Source organism: Danio rerio, chromosome 16 (genome assembly GCF_049306965.1).
Source record: "Danio rerio strain Tuebingen ecotype United States chromosome 16, GRCz12tu, whole genome shotgun sequence".
Taxonomy (NCBI): Eukaryota; Metazoa; Chordata; class Actinopteri; order Cypriniformes; family Danionidae; genus Danio; species Danio rerio.
In genome coordinates this window covers 49577290-49589879 of record NC_133191.1, presented here as the reverse complement: position 1 = coordinate 49589879, position 12590 = coordinate 49577290, and the positions used below count along the sequence as shown (strand labels likewise).

Here is a 12590-nt window from a genome sequence, read left to right as displayed (position 1 = left end):
CCCTGCTTTAGGGTGTCAGGATCAATGATGATAATTATTTTATTACAAGTTTAAAAGACTTATTTGAGTTAATATTTAGGTAATTCACTAAAACATATAATTTAAATTGTTCATAGTCTGTATAAAAAGGAAGAAAATAAACCTGTGCAAACATTCTAGCCTTTATAAACATATTATTTAACAAAAGATCATACTGCGTTAAAATATTTGTAGTCTTTTATTAAGCATGTTGTGTTTAAGATAGAGAGGGTAAGAAAAGTGAATTGTTTGTTTTGAAATTTGTGAATTGGAATTTTCCCAATAAAAAACGCGAAACATACGTGGTTGTTGTCATGCGGTGAACTCGACTAATCGTGTAATATTGGTGTAGTCATCTCAGCTCCTGCAGTCGCTCTCCAAATGCTGCACAGGCTGGATCAGCTGTCTGATCTCGGAGCAATGTTGCGGTACTTTGATGCCACATGAGACAGTCATGTGGCGTCTGCAGAAGTTCTAACCAGCATGCACCACTTTAAGACTTTTAAGAAGATTTTAATCGATCTGTGCAGCGCTTTCTGAAGTTGAACGCACCTAATGATTGTAAAAAAATATGGACGACGCGACAAGGAATGGTCTATTCCCATTGAAAGCTTTGAAGGCGAAACACCTCGTGACGGGCACAAACTGTTGCAAACGACTGCTGAAATTGGAGCCTTGACTTCTTTCTGGTCTGATGTGAATTCTCTAATTGTCCAAAAGGTTTGTGGTGATTTTTCTTTAAGCTCTAGACATGTTGTTTTGGGGTTTTATTCTTTAATTCAACTTTTTGCATCAACCTAATTTTATTTATTATAAAGTTTTTTATACACAAATGCAAATATATTCAATTTAAGTAATGCTCAGTCAACTTTACTTGATTGTTTAAATAAAGACAACATTAGGGTTTACAGTGTAGCAGATAGAACAAATGAGGCCTGGGTAGCAACTTTTAACCCTAAAAAGTTTTAAATCAAACTACTTTTTTAAGAAAAACTAAATGTAAAAAATCCATCTAACCCAAATTGGACTGTCAACTGTCAGTCTTGGGACAAAGCATTATGAACCTGACCCCTAAAGCAGACACCCAAACCTGTGATATGGTAAAACAGGAAAGATATTTGTTAAACAGCAAAAAAGTTGAAGTAAAAACTGTATGTGGACACAAAAGAATTGGTTAAAAAGTCTTGATGCACTGCATACAGTGGCAGTTCTACTTTAAATGGCACCCTGGATAAAACCAAACCAAACATACCCCCGTCCCATCCCCCAAAAAATAAAACACTATGTGGTTGACTTTATATATATTTTAAATATTTAAATATATATTTCAAATATATAAATGTAAACTAATTATTTTAAATACATTTAAATTATTATCTTTTCAATATATATATATATATATATATATATATATATATATATATATATATATATATATATATATATATATATATATATATATATATATATATATTTAATTATTATTAAAATTATTATTCATTCATTTTCAGTACCCTTATTAATCCAGGGTCGCCACAGCGGAATGAACCGGCAACTTATCCATTAAGTTTTTACACAGCGGATGCTCGAACCAGTGACCCAGCGACCTTCTTGCTGTGAGGCGACAGCACTACCTACTGCGCCACTGCTTCGCCCGCTATTATTATTATTATTATTTAAGTGTTATTCTAAAATAATAACAGAAATCAATCCTAAATGGAACAGAAAAACAATGTAAAGACACAACTGGAGTAATAAGACTTTTGCATAAATATTAATTATGACAGTTCCATTAAATACAAAAAAATACATGTTTTATAGAATTATCTGTTGTCTTAGACCCGACTCATGGCTGAGAAATAATGTCATGAAGTCTTAGTTACCTCAGTTATAAATAAAGATTAACAAACTTGCGCGTGCAAAAGACGCCAAATGTGAAAAGCCCCTAACATCTTTATTCTGGGATAACCACTCTAAATTAATACACTTGCATAAACTACTTCTTATCCAGAAGCTGTTTCTGGGGCACTTTTCTTTGCACCATCTTCCCTTGCCACCCCCAGCAAGATGCCGCCCTGGATGATCACTCATACTGCCCATGCCTGAATCCGCCACTGAATGCATATCTACATATCTTAGCTGCTGTAAAACCATTAACACAAACACACAGAGGTTGCACAAACACCATGTAAAAAAAGGAAAAGAGATGGAGAAGATTGTTTGAAAGCTTTTTTTACACTGCTTGAGTATTTTATTTTTACAATAGCCTCTAGATCGTGTTGTACTGATATGTACAGTGATAAACACAGGCTGATGTTCTGAGAAAGGCTCACACAACATCACGCCTTTTTTCCTCCCCCACAGAAAGTGGTCAGAGATATAGGACAGAGGCTTGGGAAGCAGGGTCGAACTCTTAACTTTTTAAAATCAAACTACTACAGTATTTCTATCTTCAATCATTGAGAAATTCAAGAACATCACAGACACACCGGATGGACAGTTTTACATGTGTAGGAGCCAGATTAGAAAAATTCACTGGCATCCTTTAATTGTAAATTCGCGTTCCAATACTTCCCCAACATGAACACCCCTCTTGTACTTTAGCAACTTCACTGGCTTCCTGTTAAATCACGTATTGATTTTAAGACTCTGATTTTAACATACAAAGCAGTGCATGGGCTAGCACCTGACTACATCTGTGACCTGGTAACTCTGGCCACTCCCACTCCCATCAGGAATGCCGTTTCTCTGGATTGTTTTAAGAAACTTCCTAAGACTCACCTTTTTACCGTTGCTTTTAACTTAGATTGATTACTTATGTTATTTTATCATCCAATTGTATTGAATAATTCATATTTTATTGCGGTCTTTTTATTTTATTTTATTTTTTGACTGTTTTTATTGTTCTGCTTTGTTTGTATCACCGACTCGGTCCCAGTCATTCCCCTCGCTGGCCAGCAGGGGTCATCATCACCGGACTACTGACATTACGTCATCCACTCAGACGCTGAATGCCACACACCTGCTTCACATCACACTGATCACCCACACACACATATAAGCAGCTCAAACACATGCTGCGTCCCAAATCGCATACTTATGCACTATTTTACGCCATTTTGTAGTATAAATAGTGTATGTAGTGTGTTCACATTGAAAACTCTCAAAATAAAAAGTGCACTTTAATTACCCGGATGATGCACTCATTCAGCCGCTAAAATGAAGTGTGGAATGATGGACACTTCACGCACTCAACGACCGCAGGTTTGCTTACGTAGCGGAAGGGGCGGAGCGATCGGACGCACATGTTGAATAACTTTATTTATTTTGGATGGTGAAAGCAAAATTCTCCTACGAGAGTGATTATAGCGCCTCCCGATGGTGAATGCAGCAATACTCACGGCAGGTATTACTTGATAATTCAGTCGTTTATTTCACTGATTTGGCAACAGTCAAACGTCATCAGGGAAACGGTTTGAATTTCCGCTTAGTAAAAATACATAAGTGTGCCATTTGGGACGACACTACATACATATACTATCCTGTTGAGTGTGTAAGTGCATAAGTACATAGTGCATGAGTGCATAGTGTATAGTGTGCCATTTGGGACGCAGCTACACACTCCATTGCGAAGTCTTGCTCTGCCCTGCTGACATTTCTGAGTGTACCTTATCCTTGCCTGATCTCCTCGTTGCAAACCCGGACTGTCACTTGACCTTGCCTTGCCTGCCGCCTGCCTTGAACCCTGCATTGTATATCGACCTTGATCCACGCCGCCTGCCTCTGACCCATGCTTGCCATAATGACCCTTGTATGCCAGCCGCCTGCCTATTGACCTTATAAAACTGTGTTTGATGTAAGTTCGCACACCAGATACAAATCCATCTAAGCAAAATCAGACTGACACAGCATAAATGTAACCCTACAGCACTCAAAGCCTGAGACATGGTAAAACAGGGTGTCATTGGTCACTGGTTTCTCATCACTTCATGAAATATGACTGGACAAATCCAAACTGTCCATCAACTTGCTCATAAGTTACAGACATTAAACAAAGCAATAAATCATTCTGACTGTATGTAGATCATAAATCTACTAACGTAGATGGTTGCAAACAATTTATATGGGATGAATTTAAACCAACCAATAAAATCAACCCAAGCTCATTCTGGAAATGGAGCCCCGTAGACGTTTCTGGAGACCGCGAAATACATCCCAGGAGGTACGTATTCGAGCAGTTTTTGTTTTCGCGAATCCGCGAGAGGCCGCTGTGTGCGCTTTTGCATCTCGAACGCCTCTAGGGAGCGTGTGTCGTTTGCGCCCGCGCTGTTCTCGCGTGAAAAGCCGCCGGAGGCCGCTGTAGAGCAACCGTCCGTCCGACTGACTGCCTAAATGACTGAACGATCGAATGGGCGGCCGGCCAATCGGCTGACCCAGCTGCCCTTCTTCTCCTCCTCCTTCTCCTTCCCTAAACCCAAGCAACAATTTGCAAAAGCAGTCCAGAAAAAAAAGCAAAAGCCCTCATCCGATTTTGACTGCGTCTTTGGATCTCGCCCCGTCGTGAACTCGTTCGCTTTTATTTTTTGGATTCTGTTTTTCATCTTACCTGATTTCTGGAGCCGCTCTTCCCCGGACTCGATCCCGGTCGTCGCCGTGGCCGAGGCTCCTCCTTCTCCGGGCCTCCGCTATGCCGATGTAACACTGCGAGCTAAGCAGACAAACTGGTTACGGCGGGGAAGCCCTCCACACGGAGGTGAGAAGTCAGCTGGCGAGCGCAAACAGGAGGGGTGGCGTCACACCCCTCCGTAGCGTTAGCTCGATAAAAAACAAAATGTGGCCACGTAAATCGTGGTCTCCAGAAACATCCGCGGGGCTACGTTTCCGCAATGAGCCTGGGTTGCATAAAATTTAGTACTGTTCAACCTAATTTGTTTGTTTAAATTCAACACATATACATTGTTTGCAACCACTTACCCTTAAAGAATTTAGTAAAAAAAAAATAAATTGTAAATCCAATTAATCATCCTAATCAACCAAGCCTGTGACATGGTAAAACAGGTGTCATTGGTCACTGGTTTCTCACATCCCTTCATGAAACTTATTAAACAAACGCATGCTCATAAATCAAAGCAATAAATCAAAAAAGCAATTGAAAGTGTGTATATGCTACTTGTGTTTTATCTGAGTGCATATAAACACATTGACATTTAAAATAAAGAGAACCAAATTTGTCTGTAACCAGCTATTTAATGTATGTTGTGGAAATGGAAATAAACAAAAGAACTTTTTAGGGTGGGAAATGACCAAATGTATTTTTTCTATTAGAACTAAAAGCCCAATTCTTCACATAAGCTGCATTTACACTGCAGATCTTGATGGTCAATTCCGATTTTGTGACAGTATCCGATTTTTTTTTTTGATGACCTGCTTACATAATCTTTTAAAAATGACTTCTGTAAGAACGGTCTTTAACCACAGCGGTTCGAACTGTAGTTCTGCCGAGCGACTAAAAAGTAATCAGCATGATGGTAAAAAACTGTACATTTCTAGTCAAACCATTCTTCTGCAATCTCATACCAAAAACAGAAATAAGGGCAGTATTAATAGCTATGAATGTGGGAGAGCGTTGATATTATGTGATTGTATTGTATTGCAATATGGAACAATTAAATGTTGATATTAAATCAAAAGTAATTCACAAATACTTGAAAATGAGATGATTTAATGACAAAAATTCTCTATGGTTACAACTATATTAATTACAAAATAACTGTATAAAATGATAAAATATGAAACGATAAAACATATTATATTAATTGTACCCAGCTTAAATGTAAAATTAAAGTTACCAGAGGTAGAAGGAGAGACACAGAGGGAGGGAGAGACAAAGAGAGCAGGCCAAAAAGCCTGAGAAGAGTCAGAGAAGATAGACTCCAGAGGAGGAGAGGAGCAGAGCAGGAGTGAAGCAGGCCAGGAAAAGAAAGGGTAGGAAAAGAGACAGAGCTCGAGTTTACCACCTATCTTGTATCTTTCTTGACCATGTGACCACCAATGCTGAGACATTCAAACTGACCAATCAACATGTGACCACATCATAAAACCCCCAAAGTCAACACAACAGACCCTGATCTTATCAGTATCTGCCTTTGTAGTCAGTATGGACCTTCTTGAATCAAAAAGACATGTTTTGTCATATAAACAAATCCATATGATAATTTAGCCTCTTACACTCGTATCCGATCGTCTGCATTTTCACAGCACACCGCAAATGCGCAATGATCAGGGGGAAAAAGAGTGGGCGCTGACTAACAGCTGATAATTAAAGAGTGCTCTTTTCGCTATTCCTGTATACAATCTGTTCGTAGCTTTGACAAGCTGTTTTACTTTAGTTTATGACAGAAAGATTCCCATTTGTCCATCTTCTTTTGATACATAGACTTTTTAAAACCTTTAGGCATCTTAACAGGCCCGGATTGGCTAATCGGGAGGACCGGGAGAATTCACGGTGGGCTGGTCATTTTTTTTTTGGCCATGAGGGCCAGTGTCCCTAGCTGCTTGCACTTTCAGCAGTCGCACTTTTTTCGTTTATTCATGTATTTGACCATGGCCTCACTCTTTTTATTCATTATTTTGCCGCAGCTCTGCTCTTTTTATTTATTTTCCCGCAGCCCCGTGAGAAAAATGCAGCCTATGTAAATATCATCATTCGACCCCAAACAGCGGCACCTAAGTGAATATAAGAATTCGAATACTTAATATTAATGAATGATACACCTGCTCAATGAAAATCAGATGATTCACTACATTTATAAATCTGATTCATAAATCATCCACCACAACAGTGCTATTGTGGTCTAGTGATCAGCACGTTGCTTTTAGACGCCGCCGACCCGTGTTCGAATCTTACCTAGATCATCATTATTTTACTTTTTTTATTTTTATTGTTAAGACATATAATACTGTGAGGGCTGTTGAGCATTTAAAGTTCTAAAGCAGCTGTTAAAACATATTATATTAATTGTACCCAGCTTAAATGTAGAATTAAAGTTACCAGAGGTAGAAGGAGAGACACAGAGGGAGGGAGAGACAAAGAGAGCAGGCCCAAAAGCCTGATTGCAGTAGAGTCAGTGAAGATAGACTCCAGAGGAGGAGAGGAGCAGAGCAGGAGTGAAGCAGGCCAGGAAAAGAAAGGGTAGGAAAAGAGACAGAGCTTTCTTGAAAAAGACGTGGTAGTATCATTAGAAACTGAATTGGAAATGACCTTATTTTAATATAGTCGTGAACTGAGGTGGGCCAGTCTGGCTTGAAACTCAAGGGCTGAAAAGTAGTCCCACTCCGGCCCTGCATCTTAATGTAATGTCCATGGCGTGATTTATGCACGTGATGTAGCCGCAGTGGCGCAGTGCAAAATCACGCTCATCACGTTTTATATTAGTTTATATTGGTTACAGGGCGGACATTGCGCTCTATCTCTCTCTCTCTCTCTCTCTCTCTCTCTCTCTCTCTCTCGTTAACATGCTTAAATACCTCTGCTATATGATAATATAAAAGCTGTTTCAGTCCTCGTGGGTGAGATTTAGGGTTTGCGATTCTGCTGAAGTCTGTTCTGAAATGAAAGCATCAGAGTTGACGTCATTCGCTCAGTTTTTAATGACGTGCGACTCGCATTGACAGGTGAAAATCTAATCTGCTTACACTGCAGATGTAGCAGTGGGCAGCTAGTAAGTGCTGTGCAGGTAAACCTCACTCCTCTGACCTCTATAGGTGCTCTAGTGACAGACGCTATAGAGGCCATAGCCTTTAAATGGATTTAAACCAGGTTTTTTTTCTTCCATAAAACACAATAAAGTCACCTTATGTGAAAAACTCTTTATTTCTGCATTGAAAAAGGCAGTTTTTCCTGACTGTTTTTAATGCATTAATAACACATACACACACATTTTTTGAACATGTTTTGACTAAGTAAAAACAAAATAACATAAAAAACTGACAATAAATGTGTAATGTCACATTACAGATCTATTAGCACTGCAGAAACATGTTATAAATGGTCGATTTGGTGTGTTTTATTTGCCTCATAATCTTCCTATAAGAAGAAATTGGTGTGGGTTATTATGAGTCAGTAAGGTTAACTTCTACCAGGCATGTGCACACATAGGGCTCAACCTGTGGAGTGCACATGCCCTATTTAGTCTTGGATAGACACCTGCCTCCATCTTCAGTTTACGACAACCCCTCCATCTACTCCCACCGTTGAGTTCGCGACATCGACCTTCTTTCCGTAAATATTACAACACAAATCAAAATAGTAACCGATATTATAATAACAATGCCAAAACCAAGTGCAACACGATTCAGGATGAGCGCTGTTCTGGATTTCTTCTTTGCCCGTTCCCCCTGTCCATTTTGGATGGCATTTCGAGTCTGTAAAAACAATTGTGAAACTTACTGTTAACCACTTCTGTTCATCTGAATTTTAAAAGCACATTGAGAAGTTTTCAGCTGAGAAAGCAAACTCCACAGTACTGTTTGTGGATTAGATTTATGTGTAAAAATGTGTTTTAATCTATATTTACACTATACAAATAAGTGAGCAGCATATTTTTGTTTTATTCATTAAAATCAAGTCAAACCAATATGTGATTAGGTTTCTAAACATCAAAATGCTGTTGTTATTTTTTTCTATTTGGTTTGTTAATTTTGTTCATCAATGAATCATCCATCACAGGAAAGTAGCATATATATATATATATATATATATATATATATATATATATATATATATATATATATATATATATATATATATATATATATATATATATATATATATATATATATATATATATATATAGCATATAACTAATTAATATATATATAATAATATAATATAATAATAATAAATATATATATATATATATATATATATATATATATTAGTTTTATATATATATATATATATATATATATATATATATATATATAAGTTTTATATATATATATATATATTAGTTATATAAGTAGCATATATATATATAATATAGCTAATAATTCTGACTTCAACTGTATATATATATATATATATATATATATATATATATATATATATATATATATTTATATATATATATATATATATATATATATATATATATATATATATATATATATATATATATATATATATATATATATATATATATATATATATATATATATATATACAGTTGAAGTCAGAATTATTAGCCCCCTTTAAATTTTTTTCGTCTTTTTTAAATATTTCCCAAATGATTTTTAACAGAGCGATGAAATTTTATTTCGGCTAGAATAAAAGCAGTTATTAATTTTTTTAAAAAACATTTTTGGGACAAAATTATTAGCCCCTTTAAGCAAATTTTTTTTCCCGATAATCTACAGAACAAACCATCGTTATACAATAACTTGACTAATTACCCTAAGCTGCCTAGTTCACCTTATTAACCTAGTTAAGCCTTTTAATGTCACTTTAAGCTGTATAGAAGTGTCTTGAAAAATATCTAGTCAAATATTATTTACTGTCATCATGGAAAAGATCAAATAAATCAGTTATTAGAAATGAGTTATTAAAACTATTATGCTTAGAGATGTGCTAAAACAATCTTCCCAGAACAGAAAAGAAATTGGGGAAAAAATAAACAGGGGCGCTAATAATTCAGGGGGGCTAATAATTCTGTAACACTGAACACTGTAATAATTCTGTAATACTGTATATACAGTTGAAGTCAGAATTATTAGCCCTCCTGAAGTATTAGCCCCTGTTTATTTTTTCCCAAATTTCTGTTTAACTAAGAGATTTTTTCAACACATTTCTAAACAGGGCAGGGAAACTCAGGACACCCTGACGTGCTACTGCACCATATGTCGGAGTGCTAACCACTAGGCTATTGCATAGACATGTACTAATATTTTTAAAAATGCAGAATTATGTTATTATTATTATTATTATTATTATTATTATTATTATTATCAGAAAAAAGTATTTTGACTAATGAGCAACAATTAATAAACACAAATTTTCCTCAGTCAAAATTCATTAATAGAAATCATTGTCCCTTAATAAAATAAATACTAGTCTCTTCCCCCAGCAAGTAAATCCTTTATTTCAGTAGTGAATTTCTGTAGTCATTTGTTTTAATTTCAATACTTGTTTGTAGAACTTCGTTACAAAAAGTAAGGATTAATATGTCTTTACATTTCAGTGCTTAGTATACTTAAAATTCTAATATTAAAGGGGAATTAGTCACACACGGTAAAAAATTGCTGAAACATGTACAGTATTACTGGCAATATTGTAGTTTTACAGCACAGTTGTATTTGTTACAGTATTGCAAGCAATTTTTACAGTGTTACTGGAAATTTTTACAGGATTACTGCCAAAAGCTGCAAGCACTATACATTAACAATTACAACTGTGCTGTAAAACTTCAAAATCGTCAGTAGTACTGTACATTTTACAGCAATTTTTTACAGTGTGTGACTAATTCCCCTTTAATATTAGAATTTAAAAAATACCAAGCCCTGAAATGTAAAGACGTATTAACCCTTATTTTTTTGTAGCGGAGTTCTGCAAACATGTCTAATTATGCATACAAACTTGTTAAGTAAATTAAATAGTTCATAAATGAAAGGAAAGCACATGAACTAATACTTACAGAGATGGAAAATATCAGCGCTGCGATGCCCAAAGGAAAACAGCAGCAAAGCATGGTGAAGATGGAGTAACACAGGTAATCTGATGGCGGGATGGTGATTGGATCATCATTCACAGCGACTGTAGTTTGCATTACAACCATCGATTGTCCTGGAGGTGGCCCTTGAGCGTAGGGGACCGGCATTATTGGCTGGCTTGGATAGGATGGATAATATGCAACTGGAGGCTGAGGCTGAGACTGCACCATCACTATTGTTTCAGTTACTTCTTGCTTGCAATCCATTCTTCTGATTGTGACTGTCTTTGCTGTGCTCTGGTGTCTGTGAATGTAGCTGGATGTAGTTTGTAAAGTCATTAAGTAGTCATAGGGGAGGAGTAACAGGAACCAAACCACGCTTTCCATTAAACCATGTAGGGGTGGATCTAGAAAAGAACCCAAATGAAAAGAAAGTGCACTTAAGTTGTACTTTTTTTGGATGTAATTATCATATTTTAATTGTACTATACTAAGTTTATATTAAATGCGTTATTTTGGAATAACTTCAAGCATGTTTAATGTTATTTTATATATACTTAAGATCAGTGGTGTAAAGTAACTAATTACAAATACTCAAATTACTGTAATTAGATACTTTTTCTCAGGAATTGTATTTTACTGAGTAGTTTTAAAAATGTGTACTTTTACTCTCACTTGCGTACATTTTTAGTGCTGTATCTGTACTTTTACTCCACTTCTTTCCTTCAACCTGCAGTCACTACTTTATTTTTTCTTGTGTATGGGGATTAGAAATGATTCCCGTCCAATCAAATCACACAAAGAAGGTAAATCGCATCATAATGAAATACCTCAATGTGCACTTCACAACTGCAAACTGTTTGGAAGCATTTAAAGCAGGGGTGTCCAAACTTTTTGGGCCGAGGGCCAGATGCAAAAAAACAAACGTTGTCGCGGGCCAAATTTTACATACATCACACAGACACGTGTATATATATATATATATATATATATATATATATATATATATATATATATATATATATATATATATATATATATATATATATATATATATAAAATATATATATATATATATATATATATAAATACAGTTGAAGTCAGAATTGTTAGCCCCCCTAAATTATTAGCCCCCGTTTATTTTTTCCCCAATTTCTGTTTAACGGAGAGAAGATTTTTTTCCACACATTTCTAAACATATTAGTTTTAGTAACTCATTTCTAATAACTGATTTATTTTATCTTTGCCATGATGACAGTAAATAATATTTGACTGGATATTTTTAAGACACTTCTATATAGCTTAATGTGACATTTAAAGGCTTAACTAGGTTAAGCAAGTTAACTTGTTAAGTCAAGGTAATTAGGCAAGTTATTTTATAACAATGGTTTGTTCTGAAGACTTAAGGGGCTAATAATTTTGACCTTAAAATGGTTCATAAAAAAAATTTAAACTGCTTTTTATTCTAGCCGAAATAAAACAAAAGTCTTTCTCCAAAAGAAAACATATTATCAGACATACTGTAAAAATGTCCTTGCTCTGTTAAACATCATTTGGGAAATATTTAAAAAAGAAGAAATAAATCAAAGAGGGGCTAATAATTCAACTGTGTGTAGATAGATAGATAGATAGATAGATAGATAGATAGATAGATAGATAGATAGATAGATAGATGATAGATAGATAGATAGATAGATAGATAGATAGATAGATAGATAGATAGATAGATAGATAGATAGATAGATAGATAGATAGATAGATAGATAGATAGATAGATAGATAGATAGATAGATAGATAGATAGGGCCGTAGTTTGGACATGCCTGATTTAAAGTGTTCGAGAAGATGTCTAAAATCTTTACACGCA

The 12590-nt window shown here is 35.4% G+C and overlaps 1 long non-coding RNA gene across 1 annotated transcript in view; it reads left to right on the top strand.

The window, feature by feature from the left end:
* Positions 1-389: 389 nt before the first annotated feature.
* The window catches only part of LOC100149761 (uncharacterized), a 22464-nt gene continuing 10263 nt past the window's right edge, over positions 390-12590 (top strand). Inside the window, exon 1 of the long non-coding RNA XR_011006829.2 lies at positions 390-738. This is a non-coding gene — a long non-coding RNA (uncharacterized lncRNA). The remainder of the gene's footprint in view (positions 739-12590) is intronic.